The sequence below is a fragment of the Mobula birostris genome, chromosome 18 (assembly GCF_030028105.1).
Source record: "Mobula birostris isolate sMobBir1 chromosome 18, sMobBir1.hap1, whole genome shotgun sequence".
Lineage (NCBI taxonomy): Eukaryota > Metazoa > Chordata > Chondrichthyes > Myliobatiformes > Myliobatidae > Mobula > Mobula birostris.
In genome coordinates this window covers 52,998,577-53,010,881 of record NC_092387.1, presented here as the reverse complement: position 1 = coordinate 53,010,881, position 12,305 = coordinate 52,998,577, and positions in this window count along the sequence as shown.

Sequence of the window (12,305 nt, the reverse complement as noted above, 5' to 3'; positions counted from 1 at the left end):
TGCATGCAGCCTGGTACAGCCGTTCCGATCAGTATTCTTACTTTCTTCTTCTTACTTTTAACTTACGTTATTTTTTGTATTTTTATTCACGGTAACACGTCGAAGCTGCACCCTCTCTAACTTGCTGGTAGAGAGAGTTTTATTTGGGTTTTTAGTGCTGGAAATAGTTACATCCCGACACGCGGGACAGAAGCATGGTCACATTGTTCATTCCAGGGACCAGCTGCTTGCGCTAATGCCGGCCGGTTTAGCGAGCAGAGCGGCGGACACCCCGGCTGAAATCTGGACGAAAACACACAGAGGATGCAGAGGGGGATCACAAAGGCGAGGAAAGAGGACCGGCTCGAGACAACAGAGGCTTATGGAGAAGAGGAATTCGGTGGGTAATAAAATGGACGAGTTCACGGCGCTAGCCAGGTGTCAGAGAACATTTCGGGAGTGCAGTGTGATGTGTTTCACTGGAACGGGGCTGCACGAGGCCATTCCCGATCAAAACTTCTCCATGGACGGCTTCTAGACCATTCCGGCTGACCGGAAGTGCACTGACAGCGGTAAGCGTAAAGGAGTTGGGTGCTTACTGTTCTGGTTAACAACAGATGGTGCAATCCGGGTCATATTACGATCGAGGAACGTGTTTGTAGACCGGATATTGAACTTTTTACTATTGGATTTCGGCCACATTCCACCGAGATACAACACTGGGCGGCACGGGAGGTCGTTCCTGCCTGTGGCCATCGAACTTGCAGCTCCTCCCGTGGAGGGTCAGACACTCTGAGCCAATAGACTGGTCCTGGACTTATTTTCCATCTGGCATAGTTTGCATTTTGTTGTTTAATTGTGGTTTTTGTATTGCTATATTTATGCTCTATTCTTGGTTGGTGTGGCTGTAATGAAACCCAATTTCCCTCGGGATTAATAAAGTATATCTATCTATCTATCTATCTAAATACTTCACACAGAGGGTGGAGAATACTTGGACTGATGTGTCAGAGGAAATAGCTGAGGTGAGTACAATTGCAACATTTAAGAGGTATTTGGATAGGTACATGGAGGGAGGGTTTTGGTGGGGGATGATGGGCTGAATGTGGGCAGCTGGGAACAGCAAAGTAGATGCTGTGATCAGCATGGACCAAATGGGCTGACGGACCTACTTCTGTGATGTATTAATCTACTATTACATATTAGACTATAGAGTTCCATTTTGAATATAAGATACACCATAAGCTCGAGCAGAGGTTCCCAACCTGGGATCGATGGACTCCTTGCATAATGGTATTGGTCTACGGTGTTAAAAAGGTTGAGAACCCCTGAGCTAGAGGAACTATTTAACCCAGAGTTTGCCTCCCCATTCAATCATGGCTTTGTTTTCCAACCTCATTCTCCTCCCTTTCCCGGTAACCCTTAATCTCCTTAGCTATTTACACCAGAGGATATTTGAAATTTAATTGTGGCACACAGATCTTGCTCTTTTGAACCTAGTAAGATTAATGTACATTCTGATAAGTACACTAATTAGCTGCCATAATGTGGTCCATTGCTCAGTTAGAGAAAAGAATAGCAACACCCTGAAAAACTCACAAGATGGAAATAATGCGTTTGAGGAGGCCCTGGCTCCAGAACCCAGAATCTCTTGAAGTGTGGAATAAAAAAAATGAGTAGAAAAATCATCACATGTCCACTCGTTCATTCTCTCGCAGATCAAAACTGCAAGGCGCCAGCAGATGGATGGCAGCAGGAGACCACCCAACCGCCCAAGATTGAGGAATGGTGCACAATCACAGACCAAAAGCAAAGAGCAGAAAGAAAGGAGACAGGTAAAATTTGGTATGCAAATTAGAGAAGACAAAAGGTCATATTACCTCAGAATGCAATTGTCAAATACCCTTCCCACCAATTGTTCTAAGTAGAAATAGTTCCAAGTAATTTAGTGATTGCTTGTTAAAGGTGATCCATTTAGTGCATAATTTTTTTTCAGATAAGCTCTTAACTCAACTGAAATGACAGCCTAGGTAATGATGCAAGCAAGATAAATCACCATTTTATTAAGAATTCATTTTAATACCATTTTGGAATGATCAGTACAAACAAAGAAGCTAGACTAAAGATGTAAAGATCAAAGTTTAGCTTTATTTGTCATGTGTACATTAAAAGATACAGTGAAATATGTCATTTGCATAAATGACCAACACAATCAGGGCATGCATTGGGGGCAGCCCACAAGTATTGCCATTCTTCCAGCACCAACATAGCATGTCCACAAATTACTAACACTAACCTGTAGATCTTTGGCAAGTGGGAGGAAACCCTCCCAGTCACAAGGAGAAAGTGCAAAAGCCTTACAGACAGTGGCGAGAATCAGAGCCCTATCTTAGAGCTGGCACCGTAAATGTCCCCTCAGTAAAGCCCTGTTGTAGCAACAGAAACTGACCATATTCATTTTTACTAATGGAAAGGTGAAACATTATTGAGAATGGTAAAATGGATAGGAGGAGGCACAAATTAAGGATTAGGAATTGCCTGGACCTGCTGTTTGATGAATCAATAGCATTTGAAATCCTTTACTGAAAATAGCAATGCATGAAAACATTAAATAAATAAATCAGTTAAATATCTGAAAAGCCTTCTGATAATTTCAAAAGTTCAAAGTTCAAAGTAAATTTATTATCAAAGTACATATACGTCACCATATACAACCCTGACATTTATTTTCTTGCAGGCATACTCAATAAGTCCACAATAGAGCAATAACAATAGTAGAATCATTGAAGGACAGCACCAACCAGTGGACAAAAGGCAACTAACTTTGTAAATGCAAAATAAAGAAATAATAATAATAAATAAGCAATAAATATGAAGAACATGAGATCAAGAATCCTTGAAAGTGAGTCCGTAGGTTGTAGGAACAGTTCAGTGATGGGGCAAGTGAAATTGGTGCAAGTGCCTGAAGGATGAGGGGTAATAACAGTTCCTGAACCTGGTGGTGTGAGTACTAATGCTCCTGCAACTTCTTCCTGATGCCAGCAGTGAGAAGAGAGCATGACCTGCGTGGTGGGGGTCCCTGGTGATGGATGCTGATTTCCTGCAACAAACCTTCATGTAAATATACCAGTGATGGACTGGGCCGTACCCATTACCTTTTGTAGGATTTTCTGTTCAAGGGCGTTGGTGTCTCCATATCAGGCTGTGATGCAACCAGTCAATATACTTTCCACTACACATCTATAGAAGTTTGTCAACATTTTAGATTTCATCCTGAACCTTTGCAAACTCCAAGGGAAGTAGAGGCGCTACCGTGCTCTCTTCGTAACTGTACTTATGTGCTGGGCCCAGGAGGCATCCGCCGAAATGATAACACCGAGGAATTTGAAGTTGCTGACCCTCTCCACCTCTGATCCTCCAGTGAGGACTGGCTCATGGACCTCTGGTTTCCTCCTCTAGAAGTCAATAATCACTTCCTGGTCTTGCTGACATTGAGTAAGAGGTTGCTGGTGTGGCACCACTCAGCAAGATTTTCAGTGTTGATTTGCCACCACCTTTGATTCACCCTAGTCTAAGTGAGTAGGAAATGATGCAGTCCTGATGCAGGGGCTCAATCCGAAATGTCAACTGGCTCCTTGCCTCCATAAGTGCCACTCAACCCACCCACATGTTTCCTAGCACAGTTGTTTCTTGCATCAAGCAGGAAATTCCAGAATCCCCTCTAAGTTAATTGGTTCCAAACTTCCATGTAGGAACAGAAGCTAAAAAAAGTGATTCGTTTGTCAGTTGAAAGAATTAAAGAAATTTCACTTATGGATGGCTGCTCACCAGATGGTATAAAACACAAATACACAATTTCAGATTCTGATACTTGGCTAAGATACTTGAAGAACTGAAAGATCACATTTACCAAATCCACCTGCACACACCAAGTTATCTCTGCTCAAATCAAAATGTCAAGTAACATTCAAAGCAAGAAATTCTATTTCTGGCCTTTTTAGCCTGAGGAGGTAGGAACATTTTTCTGTTATCTGATTGGATTGGAAATACCCAGAAAAAGCTAATAGTCCCAACCTGTCTGAAGAACCCACAGTCTATTTCATCTAAACTCATCTATCTGTAACACAAAAAGATTCTGCAAAATCTGGAAGTCCAAGCAACACACACAAAATGCTGGAGGAACTCAGCAAGTCAGGCAGCATCTATGGAGAGGAATCTCAGCCCAAAACATCAACTGGTTATTCCTCTCCATAGATGTTGCCTAGCCTGCTGAGTCCTTCCAGCATTTTGTATATGTTGCTGTTCTATCTATTATGTCCTCTTTCTCCTCAAGCTCTACAACCTGTGAATACCTCTTTAGCATTGCTGCATTATGTTAATACTCTTCTTTTTACAAGAGCACTTATGTGTTTCTTCTTTAACTGTCTACTGTTCTCAGCAGGTCCAATATCATAGCATTGAAGTGGGATAGGCACAGACCAGTTAGAGAAACGTTTAATTGGAGTAAGGGGAAATATGAGGCTATCAGGCAGAAACTCAGAAGCATAAATTGGAAACAGATGTCTGCAGGGAAACGTACGGAAGAAATGTGGCAAATGTTCAGGGAGTATTTGCGTGGGGTTCTGCATAGGTACATTCCACTGAGGCAGGGGAAGGATGGTAGGCTACAGGAACACTGGTGTACAAAGGCTGTTGTAAATCTAATCAAGAAGAAAAGAAGAGCTTATGAAAGGTTCAAAAAACTAGGTAATGATAGAGATTGAGAAGAGTATAAGGCTAGCAGGAAGGAGCTTAAGAATGAAATTAGGAGAGCCAGAAGGGGCCATGAGAAGGCCTCGGTGGACAGGATTAAGGAAAATCCCAAGGCATTCTACAAGTATGTGAAGAACAAGAGGATAAGATGTTAGAGAATAGGACCAATCAAGTGTGACAGTGGAAAAGTTTGTATGGAACCGGAGGAGATAGCAGAGGTACTTAGTGAGTACTTTGCTTCAGTATTCACTATGGAAAAGGATCTTGGCGATTGTAGGGATGACTTAGAGTGGGCTGAAAAGCTTGAGTATGTAGATATTAAGGAAGAGAATGTGCTGAAGCTTTTGGAAAGCATCAAGTTGGATAAGTCACCAGGACCGGATGGGATGTACCCCAGGCTACTGTGGGAAGCGAGTGAGGAGATTGATGAGCCTCTGGTAATAATCTTTGCATCATCAATGAGGACAGAAGAGGTTCTGGAGGATTGGAGAGTTGTGGATGTTGTTCCCTTATTCAAGATAGGGAGCAGAGATAGCCCAGAAAAATATAGACTAGTGAGTCTTACTTCAGTGGTTGGTAAGTTGATGGAGAAGATCCTGAGAAGCAGGATTTATGAACATTTGGAGAGGCATAATATGATTAGGAATAGTCAGCATGGCTTTGTCAAAGGCAGGGCGTGCCTTATGAGCCTGATTGAATTTTTTCAGGATGTGACTAAACACATTGATGAAGGTGGAGCTGTAGATGTAGTGTATATAGATTTCAGCAAGGCATTTGATAAGGTACCCCATGCAAGGCTTATTGAGAAAGTAAGGAGGCATGGGATCCAAGGGGACATTGTTTTATGGATCCAGAACTGGCTTGCCCACAGAAGGTAAACAGTGGTTGTAGAGGAATCATATTCTGCATGGAGGTCGGTGACGAGTGGTGTGCCTCAGGGATTTGTTCTGGGACCCCTACTCTTCATGATTTTTGTAAATGACCTGGATGAGGAAGTGGATGAAAGGGTTAGTAAATTTACTGATGACACGAAGGTTGGGAGTGTTGTGGATAGTGTGGAGGGCTGTCAGAGGTTTCAGCGGGACATTGATAGGATGTGAAACTGGGCTGAGAAGTGGAAGATGGAGTTCAACCCAGATAAGTGTGAGGTAGTTCATTTTGATAGGTCAAATATAATGGCAGAATATAGCATTAATTGAAGGACTCTTGGCAGTGTGGAGGATCAGAGGGATTTTGGGGTCCGAGTCCATAGTGTGAGAGTAATGTCTGGGTTTAGGTCGTTAACATATAGTAAATGGTTTCAGCCACCAGTCTTCTGTTCCTTGATAATGCATTTCCTAAAAGTTGTGTATACCAGAATCCCAGTCCATTTGTAACAATGCATTTCCTAAAAGCTGTGAATACCGGAATACCAGTCCAGACACAGCTGGGATGGATGTAAACTAGAAGGTGTGAGGTTTGCATGTAGTTTCAAAGAGAGCATTAACTATATGTTGTAAATATGGATTGTCCTTCATGCTTAGCATGTAAAATACCAAATAAGTGTACTGTGGATTCAGCTTGGAACAATGGATTCCGGAATACCGGTCCAGATGCTGCTGGTGTCGATGGGATGAGTGTAATCTGAAGGTGTGAAGTTTTGTATGTAGCTTCAAAAGAAAGCATTGTCTATACTTTGTAAATATGAATTGCCCTTTGTGTTTAGCAAATAAATATCAAGCCCCACACTGGGCCAGCAGACCTATCTACCGAAAGGGTCTCTGTATGCCTGCTGTACCTTGTTTTGTCGAATAAAGAAGCTGCTTTGTATCTACCAGTAACTCTCTCTCCAGTGATTTCAATCACGAAGCAACACATAGGACCTTCAAAGCTGCTGCGCAGGTTGACTCTGTAGTTAAGAAGGCACTGGCCTTCATCAACCGTGGGATTGAGTTTAAGAGCCGAGAGGTAATGTTGCAGCTATATAGGACTCTGGTCAGACCCCACTTGCAGTACTGTGCTTAGTTCTGATCATCTCACTACAGAAAGGACGTGGAAACCATAGAAAGGGTACAGAGGAGATTTACAAGGATGTTGCCTGGATTGGGGATCATGCCTTATGAGAACAGGTTGAGTGAGCTTGGCCTTTGCTCCTTGGAGCGACGGAGGATGAGAGGTGACCTGATAGAGGTCTATAAGATAATGAGAGGCATTGATCGTATGGATAGTCATAGGCTTCTTCCCAGGGCTGAAATGGCTAGCAGGAGAGGGCATAGTTTTAAGGTGTTTGGATATAGGTACAGAGGAAGTGTCAGGGGTAATTTTTTTACACAGACAGTGGTGAGTACGTGGAATGGGCTGCCGGCGATGGTGGAGGCGGATACGATGGTGTCTTTAAAGAGACTCCTGGATAGGTACATGGAGCTTAAAAAATTAGAGGACTATGGGTAAGCCTAGGTAGTTCTAAGGTAAGGACATGTTCGGCACAGCTTTGTGGGCTGAAGGTCCTGTATTGTGCTGTGGGTTTTCTATGTTTCTATGTATGTGGAAATAAGCAAGCAGCAATGCTCTACATGACACAGCATGGAAATGGTCTAATTAATCACATGTATCAAAATCTCATTGGTTGAAATTTACTCAGAGAACAAAGATGATCAAACAGGAGGTGTAAATAATGCTGTAATGTGCACGTACCACATAGAACATACACTCAGTAGCTAATTTATTAGGTAGAGGAGTTGATGCCAAATGATTGGCTAATTAGATTTTTGCATTAGTGAGTAAGTATACAGGTGTATCTAATAAAGTGGCCACTGGGTGTAATTTTACTATTTATTTTTAGGACTCCATGCACATTTTCTCAAGCCTGTCTGTTAAATGAGTCCCAGCTTCAGATCTTACTTATTTATTTATTGAGATATAATGCAGAACAGGCCTTCCGGCCCTTCGAGTCATGTCACCCAGCAACCCCCGATTTAACCCTGTCCTAATCACAGGACAATTTACAATGACCAATTAACCTACCAACCAGTGTGTCCTTGGAACGTGGGAGGAAAAGTGAGCACCCTGAGGAAATGCACGCAGTCACGGGGAGAACGTGCAAACTCCTTACAGACAGTGACAGGAATTGAACCCAGGTTACTGGTACTGTAGAGCGTTGTGCTAACCCCTACACCACCGTGTCACCGTGGGAGCGTTGTGGTTATCACAAATTAATTTGTCTATGCAAGCAAAAATCAAAAATATTTGTTTGAATATAGAGTAATATTTAAATCATGTAAGACAACTGTGCTGAATTCATATACTGACCGAATAGCCTGAAGGCGCACATTTATCATTTTAGGAAGAGATTCTTCCCTCCACAATCAGATTTCTGAATGGTCCTTGAACCCATAAACTTCACATGATCTGTACACACCAGCTATGTGGTGAAAAAGGCACAACAGCACCTCTTTCACCTCAGATGGTTGAGAAAGTTTGGTATGGGCCCCAGATCCTAAGAACTTTCTACAAGGGCACAGTTGAGAGCATCCTAACTGGCTGCATCATGCTGATTTGAGTGTACTCTATATTACATTGACTGTTCTATTTATTATAAATTATTATAAATTACTATGATTGCACATTGCACATTTAGATGAAGACATAACGTGCTCTTCATGTATGTGAAGGATGTAAGAAATAAAGTCAATTCAATTCAATTCACTGCCTCATTATTTTGCTCTTTTCTCGCACAACTTTTTAAATTTCTTATTTAAACTTACAGAAATGTTTATGTATTGCTCTGTATCGTTGTTAGAAAGCAATAAACTTCATGACATTGGTCAGAGATAATAACCCCAATTCTGATATTAGCAATAGAAATTTCCCAACCAAATGCCTTTTAGCAAGCATGGGAAGCCACTCTTGGTTGTGGCAAGCTGGAGAACAGGGTTTCAGGAGTTTGAAGAGCCAATGACAGCATTTTAACAGAAAATAAAGGCTGTGGTATCCATGTTGTTAGAGATTGCTAGGTTCTTTATTGGTCAAAGATTACAGGGCGAAGGCAGGAAAATGGGGTTGAAAGGATAATAAATCAACCATGATGGAATGATGGAACAGACTCATGAGCCAAATGGTCTATTTCTATTCTGATGTCTTATGCTCTAATTCAGTAGGTCAGGCAGCACCTATGGAGGGGAATGAACAGTCGAAGTTTCAGGCTGACACCCTTCACCAGGTCTTGTCAAAGGTTTCCAGCCCAAAACATCGACTGTTTATTCCCCTCCATAGATGGTGCCTGACTTACTGACTTCCTTCAGCATCCTATGTGTGTTACCAAAAACAATATTTATATTGGAGCAACCTCGATTGAAAGATCTTGAAGAGGATATCAAGCTGATTGATCTATGCGAGTCTTCATTGAACAGAATGGTTGAGTTAGAAAGACCACAGGATGTTATTGCAGATAGGATCAGCAAAGATAAAGCTCTGCCCTTGTATAAAACGACTGTGGTAATGGCAATTCTTAGGAAAAATAGTAAGCTTATCTGAAGCAAAGAAATGTTGGTCATTTGAAAATCTCAATGATTTTGTGAAAGATTATCCTTCCAATAACCCAATGTGTCAGTACTCAACAAGCTATTTAAGAAGTATTGAAGCCAATTCAGAGATCAACAACAAAAATCTGGAATGCTCACTTCTTATACACAGTAGCCACTTTATTAGCTTCACTTGTACACCTGCTCATCAATGCAAACATCTAATTAGTCAATCATATGGCAGCAACTCAATGCATAGAAGCATATAGACATGGTCAGGAAGTCCAGTTGTTGTTCCGACCAAACATCAGAATGGAGAAGGAATGTGATCTAAGTGACTTTCACTGTGCAATAATTGTTGGTGCCAGACAGGGTGGTTTGCATATCTCTAAAATTGCTGATCTCCTAGGATTTTCATGTACAACAGCCTCTAGAGTTTATAGAGAATGGTACGAAAAACAAAAAAAAAATCCAATGAGCGGCGGTTCTGTAGGTGAAAATGCCTTCTTAATGAGAGAGGCCAGAGGAGAATGGTCAGACTGGTTCAAGCTGACAGAAAGGTGACAGTAACTCAAATAACTACAGTTACAACAATAGTGTGCAGAAGAGCACCTCTGAATGCACAACACATCGAACCTTGAAACGGATGAGGTACAGCAGCAGAAGATCACATACATAGATTCAGTGGCCACTTTTTTAGGTACCAGGGGTACCTAATAAAATGGTCACTGCAAGTATCTGTCATACTCATCAGAACACTCAACTGAGAGCTGGAAGTGAGAACGCACAACTCGGTGTATTGGTTCACATCGGCGTGCCTGTCAAAGTGATGCACGAACAAACTTCAACAATCTTTGCTGTCACCCTAATGTAACTCAGTGAGGAAATGCCAGGATATTTCGTTACAATACTACTATATCTCTGACAGCTCTGAGAACATTTTCATTGCAAATGACATTCAAATCCAAGATTGTTAACTGGTGACTGCAATATGATTTGTGACACTTTACGGCGCTTTGCGTCGTAGAGATCATATTCGCAGCACTTAAAGTTGTTACAGAAAGGTCACAGGACATCGTATGGTACACAAGCACAAATGTAACGCTCAACAAAACAACTCCGTGAAATTAAAGCCACAATAAAGCAAAGTGTCCCTTCCTGTGGGTAACAACGTTCCAGACACAAAAATAGAAACAGGTCATAGAAATTGCACCCTCTAGTGACATCACACCTAATCTGCAAGATTTGCACAAATCTTGAAATTAATTTACTTATTTCATCTACCCCAGATCTTGTGTTACTCACATTGTAACTCTCCAATTGCAAACAGAATTCATTATACACATTGCTCGTAAAGACTGTCAAAGATTGTGAGAACCAAGCAAATGCCAAGGGAGAAAGTGTACTTCCCAGGAATAGATCATTTGGTTTAATAGAAAAAATTACCAACTTTCAGACTGTGATACGTCCACAATGCTAAATCTATAAGAACTGTTATAGATGTCAGAGTGACCCACAGGACAAGAGTCAGTTTTGCCAATCTGCGTTGCAGTAATCAGCGAGAATCACTAGTCAGTTCTATTTCCATAAAAGCTATCATTCCAAAGGTTGATGTTGTCATGGCAATGTTTGGAGCACTGAAATGTCACGAGATCACACCAAGGCAATGGTGAAGTAGAGAGATTTATGTGAGCATTAATGAATGGTGTCCACGTAGCTCATGTTAAAGGGAAATCATGGAAGTGAGAACTTTAAACTCTAGATCACTCATGGGGGAGACAGACAAGTGCTTTTATTGTTAATCTCATCTTAGTACACTTCCTTTTAAAGAACATGATGTGTATATCCTCTTTAAAACTGTTTTGTTCTAAGCTTACACAGTCTCTTGAGTTTGGTAATAAGGAAAGCAACTATTTGTTCTACATGATGGAGCAAGGGACTTGTTTAATGAATCACACAGATCAAAGACTTACTGGTCACAATTTACAACTTCCTTACTGAGGAAGGCCAGGCACTGGCTGGTATGGCTCTGCACAGCGCTGGGCGGTCCACAAAGAGCTTGGATCACACGATAGGGATTGGTCAGTTACCAAACACAAAACAATAAATAACTTTGAATGTTACCCATCGTCTCTGACATCCGGGAAAATTCAACAATACTAAAAGCTATTCAGAACTAACCACAACACAAGAAGTTTTAAAATATATTTTTAAGAATATTTAAATATACTTAGATGGGATGGTGGTGAATTTTGGTGGCTCGGGTTGAGGTGTTTGATGTTGTGATGTTCACAGAGCTTGGCAATCCGCTTGCAGACGTTTCATCACCAGTCAAGGTGACATCCCCAGTTCGCATTTGTTGGTGTTTCTCTCTGGGAGTGCTCGCATTTACTTCGGACCCCATTTGCTTGCCTCAGTCCTGATTGGCTATCCCTTCAATTGATATTTGAGTTCTATTGGCTCACATTCTATTGGCCGTGTATTTCAATATGTTTGTTCACAGAGTTATCAAAAGAGAACAATGTTTCTAAAAATTCTTGTGCATGCTTCGAACAGGGGCCTATATAAACCCGTGCATTCCCAGGGAGAAACACCAACAACTGTGCACTGAGGATGTCATCTCAACTGGTGATGAAAAGTCTGCTAGCTAATTGCCAAGCTCGGCAAACACCACAAAATCATATTCTTAGCTACTTTTAAGCAAACTCAAATTAATTGAAGAAAAATGAAAGTTACCTCATACTTACCTTTGTCTCTGGCAGCCATTTTTCTTCATTGAAATGAATGGAATTTGCCTTCTGTCTCTAGATATGACCCACTGAACAGATTCCCCTGATGGAAGGTCTTTCTCTCCATGTGGAGCGTGATTGGCAGAATCCCAGCAAGTATCTAACAAAACGTCCAGAGCGTACCAAAGGTGTCTCAAGCTTCCTGCCAGGTGGAAGAGCCAACTTTACCTGAGGAAAAACAAACCCAATGATTTTCACAAGGAATTTCTTTAACCAGAGAGTGGTGAATCAGTGGAATTCTTTGCCACACACAGCTATGGAGGCCAAGTCTTTGTGTATATTTAAA